General features: G+C 43.0%; 1 protein-coding gene across 32 annotated transcripts in view; it reads left to right on the top strand.

Moving 5' to 3' along the window:
* The window catches only part of LRIG1 (leucine rich repeats and immunoglobulin like domains 1), a 618,703-nt gene that overhangs the window by 504,430 nt on the left and 100,246 nt on the right, over positions 1–14,027 (top strand). Inside the window, exon 2 of one of the 32 annotated variants that reach the window (XM_084988934.1) lies at positions 8,024–8,114. The exons of the other annotated variants lie outside the window; for them this stretch is intronic. The gene's annotated coding sequence lies outside the window, so the exon portion shown is untranslated. The remainder of the gene's footprint in view (positions 1–8,023; positions 8,115–14,027) is intronic. 32 annotated transcript variants of the gene reach the window in all.

The following is a 14,027-nucleotide window of genomic DNA, read 5'->3' as shown; positions in this document are numbered from 1 at the left end:
CCCAGGTGTGCAGGGTGTTGTGAATTAAGGGCTTGGAAAATGCTTCCCCATCCTGTTTATGCAAATTAAATTGCAGATGACCAAATTGTTCTAGAACCTTAATCGGAGATTCTTTTGTGTGTGTGTGTGTTTGTATGTGTGTTTGTTTTTCATTTTTTAGAGAAGTAGATGATTGTCTTCTTGGCCCTGAGGTCTTCCCTTCTGTCCGTTTTCCTATTTGTATCTCTGTATCACTTAAGAACTGGGCTGACCCGGGATGGACAAAGGGTTGTTCTGAAGAGGGAGCCTTTTGAACAGTGGGTAATGGCAGGGAGAAAATCTGAAAAGTGCAAGTGCATTTAAAGTTTTCAGAAGCTTTGATCTGAGCGCAGAGTCCTTTTCTTTGCAACTGGTGTCAGAAGCCTCACTTCCTCTGCGTGATGGAGCACTTACTTGTTAGGAGTTTTCTTTCTCCCTCTTTTTTTTTTTTTTCCCAGTGAGGGGATGTCTCTGGGAAATACAGTTGATTGCCTTTTAAAGGCACACAGTAAGTTCCTCTGATATGAAATTAGGGCCATAAAAATCTAATTTTTGAGGACTGTGAAATTAGGAAGTGCCTGGAGACCCCCCAGGTCCCTTTGCAAATGAACCCTGTTGGCATACAGTGTCTATTTTTTGTTTACTTATTTATTTTTTAAAGTATAGTTGATTTACAATATTGTGCCAATTTCTGCTGTACAACAAAGTGACCCAGTCATGTGTATATATATTCCCTTCCTTACAGTGTCGCTTGCCTTTATGGTATATGTCAGGGCTGTATTTGTCCTTTCAAGGGACTGTTTTAAAAAGAAGTGTGTGCATCCCTTTCCGTAATTGTATTAGGTCACTAGAGTCCCTAAACTTTGGACTTTTTGAATATACTGTCAGCAGTAATTAATTCTTCATCTCCAAAAAGATGATGATTTAGTGCAGAGTAATGAGCGCTGGTTCCCAGTGGATGTCCCCATGCTTGGCCCTCCGTCTCTCCTCTGAGGGCTCAAAGTTCCTCTCCCTGCAGTGTTAATGCCTTGGCCTCAGTTCCCCAAGTAGCCTTCCCTGAGCACGTTGGGATGGCCTCTGGCTGACCTTTCTCCCCTCAGACACCATACTCACAATGAAAAGGCCTCTCCCCCATTTTGCAGAGGTGTCTTCCTGGTGCAAAGCCTTTTCAGCATCTTCCCTTTGAGGGTGGACAGAAATGCGAGAGAGAGCCACTCGGGTTTTGTGTGACTTAACAACGCACCTGGCCCAGTTCTGTGCACCTGCTACAGCCCCGAAGGTTCTGTTATCAGGGGAAGGAGGTTGTTTTTTAAAAGAGCCATTGGCTATTTTAAAAGTGACATCCACCATCCACCAGAGAGGGAAATCTGGAAAAGGGATCTGTTGAATTGAAAGTCGCCATGAGCAATAAAGGATGTTGGGTGTACCAAGATCATCTGCTTAAAACTCAAAGGGATTCTTTTGATTTACCCCCAAAGTTGAAAGACTTTCAAGTTTCATGAGCAGGCCAGATCTTCAACTGCTTTTGAATGAGCTTGGTGACATTTACTCACTGGGGACCTTTTCCCTTCTCAGCAACTGCAATTTGAAACCCTGGGGGTCTTTTAGAGCGGGACTCTGGGCTGTGTTAATATTCAGAGCTGTTTACAATGGATGCAGTTTCAAAGGCTGAAGGCATTGTCTTGAGACAGGAGGGAGGAGGGGTGGAAGGAAAATTCCCAGGCAGAGAAAAAAAATCTAAAAATCCTCAATGTTCCCTGACTGGTGGGAAATTTAGGAACTGTTAGTGCTGTTTTTTGGTGTCTTAAGCATGATGTGGAGCCTTTGAGTCCATTTTATCTACCTCATTGGCTTCAGTTCCTGGGGACTGTCAGTAATGTGGTTGTCCTCTGCTTTTGTTTCGAATAAAAGTATGGGAATCAGTCAGAAACTCAGATCACTTCTTATCTCCCCACGCAAAGCAGGACTTTGAAGACCAGAGGTTAAAATTTTCACAGTAGTTAAGCCTCTTGGAACCTGCACTTTTTTTTTTTTTTTTTTATAAATATATATAATTGCAGGGTTTAGAACAGCAGTCTAAAGTGACCTATTAATTGGCCAATTATATGACTGAGACCGAGAAATTTTCTACTGAAGAATGTGATACAGGACCATTGTTGCCATGAAGCAGATTGAATAGTTAAATCAGGATTGTAGAAAAATTGAAAATTATGATTGGCCTCTGGTCTAATTGAAAGTTGCCAATTGGTGGCCTGTGTTTTTGGTTTTTGGGGTTTTTTGGAGAAGGTATGCGTAGGAATTTTTCTTATCCAAAGGCTTTATGCTTTATACATTTCTAGTAATACTTTACGTGTGGTTTCAATCTAAGTATTTAATGCATAATCTTCTGAAATGCAAGCTATAAACCATACAGTCTGCTTATAAAAGTTGCTCTTTTTTTTTTTTTTTAAAGCTGTTTCCCTCTTTCCCTGGGTGTCGTGGTTTTCACGACCTGCTTTCAGCTGGTCTTTTGTCCTCTAGGTGGGCATTTGCTTCCTGATTGAACCCCAGGTCCTGGGTTGGGTTGTTGATGGGGAGACGGGTGGGGGAGGGTGAAGGTTCCTTTACTCTGACCCTGTTAATTATTTGGATGCCTCATGCCTGCCCATCACACCCAGTGCTCGCCATTCACAAGGGAATAGTGAGGAAGAGAAGGGAGGTTATTTCTGGGGTCCATTCCTAGCCCCACCACCCTACAGCCGTGTGTGTGATGTGCCGAACCTCTTTCCTTTATTTCTAAAAAGAGGATCCTAATATCCTATTTTAGGCTGCCGTGAAGACAAAGTTAGACGACACATGTGTTTCCCCCAATCCAATGTAGGTCAGTCAACTTGCTGAGGATTCTGAGCACAGGTGGAAGGCTAAGGCCCCAGTAACTCAAATTTTGCATCCTCTCATGGCCAGTCTCTCCAAGTCAGGGTTCCTGGTGACAGAGGCCTCCTGGGAAAAGTTTACTTTTCTAATATGTACACCTCTTTTGGAGTAAGCAGGTGGCAGGACTCACAACCCAAGCAGCCTTGTGCCATAAAGTTTTTGATAATATGAATAGAATGAAACTTTATGTGCCCTTGGGAATCTCAAACCAGTGTAGGGGGCAGCTCTGAACAGTTGCAACAAATTATACGAATTATACAATTAGCAGAAATGATTGAGGTGGTTTATAAATGTATTCCAGTTGTGCAAATACTTCTGTCTCTGGAGCATTCCACTATAACTTCTGGAAGGTGGAGGGTGGGAAGGAGGCAGAGAAATGAGAGGCCCTTGAACTAATAATTTTATCCTATTATTTCCCAAGGTTTCTTTGAAACTGAGCCCCTACAAGACGCTTGGTCATTTGCTCAGAAACATGCAGGTGCACTCTTCCTAACACGGGTTAGGTTACAGACTCCCTGGCCAGCTGAATCCTGCACTGTACCCACTTCTCTCTGGAAATGTTTGAAGGAGGAGGAGGTGTAGGGCAAGATGATTGCTGGATTGTATGCAGAGAGTAGGAGAGCTCTGACATTGTCCTTTGTTTTGGTTTGTTTGCCATTGTACAGTAACTTTGCAGGGGACACAGGCAGTGAGCACAGGGTCATCAGAGGAATCTGGCAAGGATGCCACCTGAAAAGCCGTTTCCTTTCGTTCCTGCACCTGTACCTGCATCTCTTCCCCAGTGAATGGCCATGATTCACAGCCTTGCCCACATGAACGGCTATGATTGTTTGCGTCTTTATTACTATTTAATCTAGCATAACCGGTAAAGCCCATTGTGCGAACAACCAATCCGTTCATCTCTTCAAGTCCTAATACATCTTGATTTCCTTATGAACCAGGATGCAGGTTCCAATCACTGCTTGTTCAGTTTGTTTTGGCAAAAGGTGGCATTCAGAGAGTTGAAAGAAAATCATGTCCTGTCTCTTTTTAAGCACTTTGCATTGATTATTCTTTAAACTTTTATGGTGCCCAGCTCTCTAATCTTTTATGATCTGCAGGTTTTGTTTTGTTTTGTTTTGTTTTTTCTCAAAGGTCTCTTATTGTTAGGAAGAGAATGAATGGAATAACTGAGGGTCTATCCTGCAGCAGAATTCCCTAAACCTTGAGAAACAAAATAATGGAGGGTTTTTTTTTTAAGCTGATTAAAAACAAATCATATAACTTCATTTTATAAGACTGCTTTATGCAGCATTTAGTAATGCCTCTCCCATCTCCACTTCCTATCTCTTGCCCTTTCTACTGCTTTATAATTTGCCTTTCAAATAATGTGCCACTTACCTTGGTCAGAGCATACATTGCACTATAACTTCTTTCTCGCTAATTATCTACTTGATGATAGCCTGTTTGAGACAAGAAGAAGAATTGAGCACTTTCAAACTGGGGGATGGATAATCTCGCTCTAGTTCCAAATTTTGTAGTTGCCACACTCTTTGAAAGCATTTGTACCTCCAGCATTCACACAGGCAATTGCAGATTAGCTTCTTTTTCTTGTGAGGGGAAGAACTGAAAAGTCTGATTAAAAGAAAAAATTCTGCATTAAGGCAACATTAGATATGCAGCCAGGTATTAAAAAAAAAAAAGCCAACTCACTTTTCTTGGTATAACATGTTATTTATTTTTTTTAACCTTTTTGCAAGGAAGATAGCCTACATCCACATAGTTGGACAGAATAATGTCATGAACTTTATGTACCCCAGTCTCAACAGATACCAGCTGATAGCTCCTCCTGTTTTCAAAAATCTTTTTTTTTTTTGTACAATTTTTAAAGGTTACTTTCCATTTACAGTTATTACAAAATACTGGCCATATTCCCTGAGTTGTGCAATACATCCTTGAGCCAATCTTACTCCCAGTAGTTTTTGTGTCCCTGTCTTTATTGCCCCTCCCTCTCCCCTCACTGGTAGCCACTAGTTTGTTCTTTGTGAGTCTGCTTCTTTTTTGTTATATTCACTAGTTTCTTGTATACTTTAGATTCCACATATAAGTGATGTCAGACAGTATTTGTCTTTCTCTATCTGACTTATTTCACTTAGCATCATGCCCTCCAGGTCCCTCCATGTTGCTGCAAATAATACATTTCATTCTTTTTTTGGCTGAGTGGTATTTCATTGTGTGTATGTATATATACCACATCTTTATCCATTTATCTGTTGATGGATACTTAGGTTGCTTCCTTATCTTGGCAGTTGTAAATAATGCTGCTGTGAACATTGGGGTAGGTACGTGTATCTTTTCAAATTAGTGTTTTTGTTTTTTTCAGATATATTTCCAGGAGTGGAATTGCTGGGTCATATGGTAATTCTGTCTTCAGTTTTTTGAGAAACCTCCATGCTCTTTTCCATAGTGACTGCCCCAGTTTATATCCCCACCAACCAAGGGTGCACCAGGGTTCCCCTTTTTCCACATCCCTGCCAATATTTGTTCTTGGTGTTGTTATTATTATTATTACTATTTTTTGGCCTCAGCCTGCAGCATGCAGAGGTTCCCAGGTCAGGGATTGGACCTGCACCACAACAGGGACAACACTGAACCCCCAACTGCTAGGCTACCAGGGAACTCCTGTGTTCTTTTTGATGATAATAGCTCCTCCTGTTTGATCTATACCTTAATGCAGTTGTCCCCTTTCATGTTTTTTGGAAGCAAATCTAAGCATTTCATTACATCTCTAAATGTATAGGTTTTTAAAAATTAAGATATAATTGGAGAGATATAATGTACATATCATGCCATTCACTATAGGGTAGTTTCAAAACATGTGAGCTTGAACAACCTTTGAAAAAAAAATTAGCATTTATTTTAAGTGTGTTTTTCCAGAGGTAATTTTGGTAAGCTATACGTTTAAAGAATGTTTATTGAGCATACACCGTGTACACACTTAATTTGTATGTTCTCAGAATACGTTTTTTCCCCTCTCCCCAGTGGGAGGCACTTAGAAAATTTTTTGTCCTAGATTCCTTTGCCAGAAATGTGTAATTCTGACAAACTCTTGTCTTTCCCCATGTAGCTCTTAATTGGGAGGTTTCTACTCTGCTATTAATTGCTGATTAGAATCCTTTAGTGAACAAACATAATTCTGAATGGGTCTTTTAAAAAGTGATAGTTCAGATACTGTTGGTTAATAGAGGAGTAATTAGCCACTGGTTGTAGTTAAGTCCTGAGTCTGAATTGAGTTAACTATTGTTTACTTTGTAAGGCCTGACCCTCCAGCTGTGGCTACTTGAGGCTGCTTTAAATAGATTTAGAGGCACCCTGAAGAAAATCCCCCCAAAAGCAAAGAACTACCTTCCTGGAACCCTCTGTGCTTGATTTAAACTTCACAGCTTTGAAAAATGCTTTTCTTCAAGTAGCTGCAGAATGGTTTGTCTTGGTTTTGTCAAAGTCTGGAGTTTAATTTCTCCCCAGCCTGTTACTTTGTTGGTTAGTAGACTGTTTGAGAATAGATTTCACACTGGTTACAGCTTAATTAGGAATTCCAATGGGAGTCATCTGCTTTATCAAAGTTTATGGGATGATTTACCTATTCTGTTTGTGAAAATATAATTGTGCATAGATTATGTAGTGTTCATTGGTTTCAAAAGCTGTCCACTATGGTCAGGTTAAACTTACGGATGTAGTAATCTTAATTAAATTTATATGATATTTGATTAGATATCATCTTGCAGTGGATTCTCTGTTCAGGAAGTGGAAGCACACACCCAAGGGTTTAAGAAAAATTTGGGCGGCGGCAGAGGTACTTATAACTGAAAAATTCTGAGTTTAATTTCTATTTCGTAAATCAGGAGAACATCATCCTTGAATCTGATTTCAGCAGTGTAGTACCTGGGTCCAGCACCGTGCATCTTGCCTTCATTTTAGTTTTCAATTAAAAAAAAATTTTTTTTTTCCTGTGATTTCTGTCCTCCACCTGGGCTGGTGTGCGTTTCTGGCATACAAGCTATCAGTGCTTGCACAATTTATAAACAGCCCGAAGAGCTTGTTGCTTCCAGGAAGTTGGTTGTTGATCCCGCAAAGTGATGGATGCAGAAGCTGCAGCTCAAATGGGATGGGGTTTCCTTTCATCGTCTTCACAAGAGAGGAGAGCCAGAAAGTAAACTGAAATGTTTTGTAGTTCTTAAGGTCTACCTCATCCCAAATTCCTCTAAATGTTTTCTCAGATTTGGTGTCTGTGTGGGACTCTTGGCCACGATGGTTTGGCCTTATCTGTGGTTGTGTTTTGGACAAGAGAAGAATCTTCTATGGAGACTTTTTTACATTATTATTATTATTTCACAAGTTCATTTGAAACAGTGCTTTGACTTGATTAAATTATATTGAATTCCAGACTGTCCTAAAAGAGAGACTGACTAAGCTCAAATACTATTGTGTGTGGGAGGAGTGGGATGCGGAGCGGGGTGGGGGGGGTGGGGTCCTAGGGAACTTTGTTTTTTTTTTTTTTTTGTCTTTTTTTTTTTTTTGCTATTTCTTTGGGCCGCTCCCGCGGCATATGGAGGTTCCCAGGCTAGGGGTCGAATCGGAGCTGTAGCCACCGGCCTACGCCAGAGCCACAGCAACGCGGGATCCAAGCCACGTCTGCAACTTACACCACAGCTCTCGGCAACGCCGGATCGTTAACCCACTGTGCAAGGGCAGGGACCGAACCCGCAAGCTCATGGTTCCTAGTCGGATTCGTTAACCACTGCGCCACGACGGGAACTCCGGAACTTTCTTATGTATGAAATCTTGGAGCCCAGTACATCTTTCTGGTCAGAAGGGAGCCCACATTTTCATTATGCTTCTTAAAAGTTCTTGAACAAAAGGAATACAAACTATTGACTTAAAAGGAAAAAAATTAGTTATCTTAAAGCTGTGAAGGCAGGAATGTGGATGGATGAGAGAATAGCCCGTGGTTGGGTATCAGGAGGTTTTTGTCCTGAGCTGAGGTTTTGTCCCAGCTCTGCCCCTGCCTGGGAGTGTGACCTTGAACTCATCAGTTAATTTCCTTTCTGTGAAGGAGTGTACGATGGCTAAGGCTGCTCAATTTCAGGTATATAATTCTATCTGAAATGAAACAGAGGGGGAATAACCTTACTACTCACTGGATGGTAAGCATTAGTCACTTAATCTGTATGTTTAGGATAGTAACTTAAAAGTCCCCTTTGCATGTTTGGTGCTTCCGAGTGGGACCTCAGGGGGCTGCCCTGGCAGTAGAGGGAGGCAGGGTGTGCCTGGGGGGCTCTCAGTGAGGGAATTCCTGGGGGCCTTTAGGTATTACTGAAGAGGAGCAAGTACTCCACTGTCTTTCTTTGATGGTTGCCTCTTTTCCACTCTGGCTCAAAGGAAGCTATAGAAGCTGTTGCAGACCTACTTTAGATCTTTGATTTAGCTTTTTAAGATCTTAGGTCCAAAAGGGCAAATAAGTTAAGGGCCTGGTTTTTTCAGAGTCACGGAGCTCTGCCCTGCTAAGGGCTACTACAGGCAGCATCTCTCTCAAGTGGGCCTTCCATGCATAGTTCCATTGAGAGAAGTTGTAGCCACTGTGGACAAGCTGCCTTTTACATGACTTGATGGACCCACCTGTAGCAGATTCACTGGTCATTGCCTGAGGAAGGGCAGCCACACACAACCTCATCTGCCTTTTTTGAGCTGGCTCGCCATTGACAACGTGCAGGGAACATGGGGGCATCAGAGCAGCTTTTTATTCTCTTAGCAGTGTGCCTTTCAAGGCGGAAACTCAGCAGCTTAATATGTACAGTCCAGAGCTTTGTTTTCTCAAATTTTGAAGTCTTTTTTCACTTTTTTTTTTTGGTCAAGTTCATCCCAAATTACCCATCTGCCTGGGTTTTCATTGCTTCCCTCTTGCTCAAACACTGGTCTTGAAAATTGTGATCCCTCTCATTTGGATTCCTTAAAAGACTTTGCCATGCCAAGGGAGGCTGGGAATTTTGATGTTCCATTTTCTGAATATCCATCTTACCTCCACGTGGAGTTTGTTAGCGCCTTCGGTGGAAATTTTTGGGCTTTTCTCTTCCGATCATGTATGCTTTCATATAGTGGAAACTTGGGATTTTTTTTTTCTCTAGAGCTAATTCTTGGAATCTGGAACCTCGTTTGGAGGTATAGCTAAAATGCAGTGAAGTCGAAGGCACAGTTAGTGATTTGGAACTTCTTGACATGATGTTTAACAGAAATTAGGGACTACTTTTTTATGACTAAAGGAAATAGTCCAAAGAACTAGACCTCTTTTTTTTTTTTTTTTTTTTTTTTTCTTTTTTGGCCGCCCCATGGCATATGGAGTGCCCAGGGATCAGATCTGAGCTGCAGTGGCAACCTATGCCACAGCTGTGGCAACATTGGATTCTTAACCCACTGTGCTGGGCTGGGGCTGTGCTTTATCCCTGCACTCCAGAGATGCCGACCATCCCCTTGGGCCACAGTGGGAGCCTCCCCCTCCCTTTTTTTTTTTTTTTAAATAAATATTCTCCCATTAAGACCTAAAGGTAACCTTTTGCCATGTGCTTTCTGAAATCAAAGTAAGCCACATAGCCCTCCCACCCTTCCATGAAAGAACTTCTTTTGTCAATATTAGACCCTCACTGTTGTTCACATGACCTTGTTACCGTGGATTTATTATTTATATTTTGTCCTCTGCAAAAGCTCTCTGGTTAGGTAAGTTTTCACTCATCCCTGTCTTTTTTTCTTTGCCATTTAGACTTCAAGCAGCAGGGAGTTTTCGATTTCATGTACCTGGGAATTCATTGATAAGTATTTGTTTATTGCCCTAGAACTTTTTTTCTTGGGGCTCGGTGCATTTTTTTTTTTTCCCCTGGGCAAAAAGGATCCCATGTTTTCATTGATTCCCAAAGGGGTTTCTGAAATTTAGTCTCCAAGTGTGATTTCTCCTCACTGACCTGTGTAGAGGGCTTAGCAGAAGTGTTTGAGGTTTGGATATAAGGAGTAAAGGGCTGTTTTCTTTGTGCTGATGATCTGTTTTCTCATAAAGAGCCAGCCGATGGGATCAGTTCAGGAGCTCTCTTTGCTTCTTGCAGTATGGACCTTTGGTGAGAAGTCATAGCTTGCAGTTTGTCTGATTTTGGATAACAAAGAGCACTTTGGGGGAGTTCCCCAGTGGATCCGTGTGTTAAGGATCCGGCGTTTTAACTGTGTGGCTATGGTTCCTGCTATGGTGCAGGTTTGATCACTAGCCCAGGAACTTCCGCATGCCGTCTGCGTGGCCCCCCAAAAAAGCATTTTTTGGAGAGAATGTTTGACCTAAAACAAAAATTGTGGATAGGCGCCCTTCCTTTTCCCTTTATCCTTATTTTCTACTCTCGGCTTGAGAACCACTTCAAAGAATCAGATGTGTTGGTGCCAGACGCCATGCAGTTATTGTTAAAAGAATTTGGAAATATAATTGAAAACAAACTTTGCTGAGCAGAGCTGATCTAGGCAAGTTCTTACTTTGAAGGAGAAGGGAATTCCAAGTTTTTGCTCTATTTGGAGCTGATGTCTCTGAACACTTGTTCTGCGAGATGAATCATCTGTGAATTCTACATCTGGGAGTTATATATTGGGAAATGGCATTCTTTTTAAATGCAGAAGGAACACAAAAGCTTAAAGTTACAGTGGAGCTGGAAAATTCTAGTCAGAGTTTTTAAAAAATGAGCATGGAGGTGAAATTGGCAGACTAATTGGACGTGAGACTATGATCCCTAAAATAGACATGACCATCTATGGAAAGCAACAGGATGGCCACACTTATTTGCTGGGACCCCTCCCTTTGTTTGGAGACAGATGACATTTAAACTTTTTTTTTTTTTTTAAAGTTAACTAATCAGAATCATTCATTAAGGCAAATGTGACTTTAGCATTTATCTTGAACTTTTCAAGTAAATTCAAGTCATGTTAACCCATGAAGAGGCCAGAACAGTGCAGTGTTTCAGGGTCTGCTGGGGAGGTTGATGCTGTGTCCTTGTCCTCTGCAAAGCCACCTTCCTGTCACATGCGTCATGATGATGGTGGTGGTGAGGAGGCAGCCATGCTTTTGGGGGCACAGTAGTAGCAGTGGTGGCTCTGGAACCTAGCTTCCTGGGTGACCTCAGGCAATTTACTTAGCTTCCCTCTGACTCCATTTCCTCTAATGTTACATAAGATAATCCTAGTGCCCACCTCTTTAAGCTTGTTATGAGGACAAAATGGAAATAATTTGTAATTTTAGAAGGCCCAACCTAACAGTAATAGTTTGCATTTTTGCACCAGGGCATAGGGACATGAGCTCATTTAATTATCTAACTCTATGAAATACTTTACTTCTGTCTTAACGCATGAGACCCAGAGTAGTTGAATAACATGCCCAGAGTCTCATACTTGCCAGTTAGAACCCAGACCTGACTCTCCATGACTGTCTCTAGGAAGAATACAGTCAGACCGGTGTTGCCTTCTTTCTTGTTTGTCTTGCCTCCCTTTCAAGTCGGTGAATTCCTTGAGGCCTGGGATTGGCCCTTCACCTCCTTGGGGGTCTGGAGCACCTCACAAGGTTCTAGGTGCTCCATAAATGGTGTCGAGTGTGATCTGGAAGAGCACGTGTCTTTGTTGGCAGGCTGGTGTGTCAGCATCCGTTTTTGGTGTGTGCTTTTGGTGAAGGGGGTGGCAGCTTGTGCATATGTCCTGCCATCTGTTGTTTATTGTTTCTGTGAGGTTGTGGTTTGTGTTCCTGTTCCATGTTTCTTTGGTTTCTGGAGCAACTGCGAATATTATATGCCTGGGGATCAAAAAAAGTAAACTATTTATAAACAGTAAAGTATCCTTGGGTTTGGAAAGTGTTTTTCTCAAATGCGTGTATATTTGGTGGCTTTATTATAATCCCACTGATGTATCGGCAGACAATTTGCAGATTGAGGCACATTTAAAAGATGGGCGAGCCTTGTGTAACTGGCTTACAAACAGCCTTGGTAATAAGGCCCTGGTGTTAACGCTGACCTGAGTGGTGTATTTTTAACTCAAGAACATATAAACAGTTTAGCCAGCCGGTGGAGTTTATATTCTGCCTGAAATCCCTGGCATGCCTTGGGTTGTGTGGCCCTTTGAGCTCTCTGTGGTCCTGGGAGGCTGCTGTGGCCAGCAGTGACCTCCCCTGGCCACGCCCCCTGCCCCCCCCACCCGCCCATCATTTTAAAAAAGGAGACAGCAGAGAGATGGGAATTCATTAGTGATCTGGCCGATGCATTCTGTGTTCAGCGTTTCTTCTTTACTCTTTCTTTGTGTTAGGCAGACCTTAGGGAAGTAGAGAACTTGTTACTTTTGTCTCTTTTGCTCTCCTCCCAATCGAGGGGGGTCTTGGCAGAGTCCCAAATTGTCATCTGTCTCAAAGGGAGGGGTCCCAATAAATAAGTGTGGCAGTCAAATTGCTTTCCATATATGGACTCCTCCTGCCTAACGCTCTAGCCGTCCACCTGCCTCTCTAGCTTCATTATTCCTTCCTCCCTGGCTCCATGTGCCCTGGTCACCACGTGAGACTTTTTCCAGGCTTTTAGAATACCGCCCGTGTCACATGTCCCTTCCATCTTGTTCCTTCTGCCTGGAAGGGTTTTCTTCCCACTCTGTGTTGCAGTTTCCAGCTCCTCTCCCTTAAGTATCTCTTCTGGAGCATGTTGCTGACCCTCTCTCAGGAGTGAGAGTGCTGTCTCTGGAACCCCACAGTGCTTGATACAGAAGTTCCAAGTCCTGATTTGATTACTGTCTCACTCCCCCGGGAGACTGTCAGCTCCCTGGAAGGAGGGACTGGCTTCATTTCTGAGCCACCATGACGGTCCCAAGAGTCTAGCACAGAGCCTGAGATGCAGGAAATGCTCAGGACGGATCATTCTCTGTAGTCCTGTAAGCCCTATAGAAATGCCTTTCCCGGGCAAGCGGGGTGAGTTAGGCATCCCAGGTGCTCATCTGTCTATCATTTCCATACCTTGTGTATTTGATAGTTTCCTCCATCCTCCACCGAATATTAGTGCTGAGGAACTGAGAAAGTTCTTGGGAAAGGAAGAAGAAAGACATGGACCATAGAAAGATGACAGACAGGCAACTTCTGTTCCACACAGAGAATTGACTGTCGTTTTAGTCCCTCTGTTGTGGGAGGGCGGCCGATAAACCCCATATCCAAATACTGTTTGTCACACCCCTTTTTGGTTTCCCCTGCATGGGCCCTGCCTCCCTTCCTGGTCTCTGGTGGCTGCCCTTGGCTGGTAGGCCAGGCCCAGCACCTCTCCTCCGTGTTACGTCCAGTGATGGAGCCCATAGTGCATTACCCCACCGCCTCCATGGCCTCTCAATCGCTCTTTTTCTAGAGTCGACATTTGGAGTCCATTTTTCAGAGTTGACACTGCAGGGGAAGGTTGCTTCTTACAGAGACCGAGGCTGTCTAGACACCCTTCCCCTTGTGGTTATTCTGCTTAGTTTATGCTGAGCCCTGGCCAGGCAGCTGGTTTGGGTTGCCTGGCTCTCCTTTGCTAAGACCTCTGCTTTGACAAAAAGGCTGATCAGGCCAAGGTCACTTATTTTTTTTCTCCCTCTTTGCTGGTGGAGGGAAAGACTGCTCTCCTTCACCAGACGAGTTGTAAGAACAGCAAGGGCAGGTTACTGTGCCCTTAGTGGTTCAGTCCAAAGGAGAAACTTAGGGTGATAAAAACTTCCAGTGGCAGGCGATGCCTTAGGCAGATAGATTTCTAAATCTGACCGCTTTTAACATGGACCTCAGGTGTGGGCAGTCTCCCAGAGATGCTAAGAAGGGGCCGTGGGAAGGCTGTGTGCCGCCTGGTGAGCTCTGCCTCAAGTGTTTATTTATTTATTTTTATTTTATTTTTAAAAATTTTGGCTGCCCCACAGCATATGGATTTCCCAAGTCAGGGATAGATCTGAGTCACAGTTGCAACCTGTGCCACAGTTCGGCAACAGCAGATCCTTAACCCACTGTGCCAGGCTGGGGATGGAACCTGTGTCCCAGTGCTCCAGAGACGCTGCCAGTGCAC

The sequence above is a fragment of the Sus scrofa genome, chromosome 13 (genome assembly GCF_054392235.1).
Source record: "Sus scrofa isolate SSC_HxYL_T2T_F1_AM1 chromosome 13, Sscrofa_HxYL_maternal_Yorkshire_Landrace_v2.0, whole genome shotgun sequence".
Taxonomy (NCBI): Eukaryota; Metazoa; Chordata; class Mammalia; order Artiodactyla; family Suidae; genus Sus; species Sus scrofa.
This window is presented reverse-complemented; position numbering and strand designations above follow the sequence as displayed.